Genomic DNA, 1,024 nt, shown 5'->3' on the forward strand with positions numbered 1-1,024 from the left:
GACCTTCTATTAGTCCCACAGTTGGGAAATTCGCATGATGACAGCAGCAAAATCAAAAGAGCAGGAATACAACAAATAGATTCCGTAATAAACAGTAATTAATTAATTACAAAAAATAATCTTTAACTATAATTCTACATAAAAGTACAGGAACATTTTACACGTGTTTGGAAGTATGGCGATATATAGGAAAGAAGGGAGTGGGCTTTTTAACCAGAAAACACAATCCTGGAAAGTGTGAGGAGTGGGAAAAAAGTTTACTAATACTGAGTTTCAAGTTAAAGGGTGATGTGCAGAGCTGTAGCCGTAGACGGATAAGGTTGATGAGCTATAACACGAAGTTATAGGAAAGAGTTGTTGAAGCTAGGGGATGGGGATGGGATTACATCAGAAATGTAGGAAGTCCCAGTGGTAATGAACAGGATGACAGATGAGGTCAGGCAGGAGTCTCTGTAGCCTATAATGTTTGCAGACGACACTGTAATCTGAAGTGAGAGTATAAGAAGAGAAGAAAGAACTCTTCTGATTCATGATATACAGTGAGGCCATATGGGGTTTAGATGAAGCCAGGTAGAAATTTTTATTTCAGTATAAATCCTGATTACAGCTCTTATCTGAAGCAAGTTACATTTTCCCAAGTTACATTAGGTGTTGCTTGTTTATATGATCTAATTCAGCTAACTGGTCATATTAACTTTAATAATTATTCTTTTTTCATTCGTTAAGTTGCCATCTTTAATAATTAATGCTTTTACTGAACCAAACAGTTTCGCAGCTCTTTCACCTTCACCTTTCAGTTTGTGATTACTGGCGGAGTGATACATCTTAAGTATGTCCTGGCGAGGAATCATTCCTACCTCTGCTCTTTTAAGTTTAATCTGCTGCTGAGAAACTGCTGAACACACTGAATGTTTTGTTTTGTTTTTTTGTTTTGTTTTTTTTGCACATGGTTTCAATATTAAGCGTGCGATTCTGATATTAAGACAGAAGTCAAGGCACAAAGTATACAAGTCTAGCCGGTGGG

The sequence above is a fragment of the Mchenga conophoros genome, linkage group LG13, assembly GCF_057382185.1.
Source record: "Mchenga conophoros isolate Kocher_MC1m ecotype Shallow Benthic linkage group LG13, M_conophoros_male_GT1.1, whole genome shotgun sequence".
In the NCBI taxonomy this organism is placed as follows: Eukaryota; Metazoa; Chordata; class Actinopteri; order Cichliformes; family Cichlidae; genus Mchenga; species Mchenga conophoros.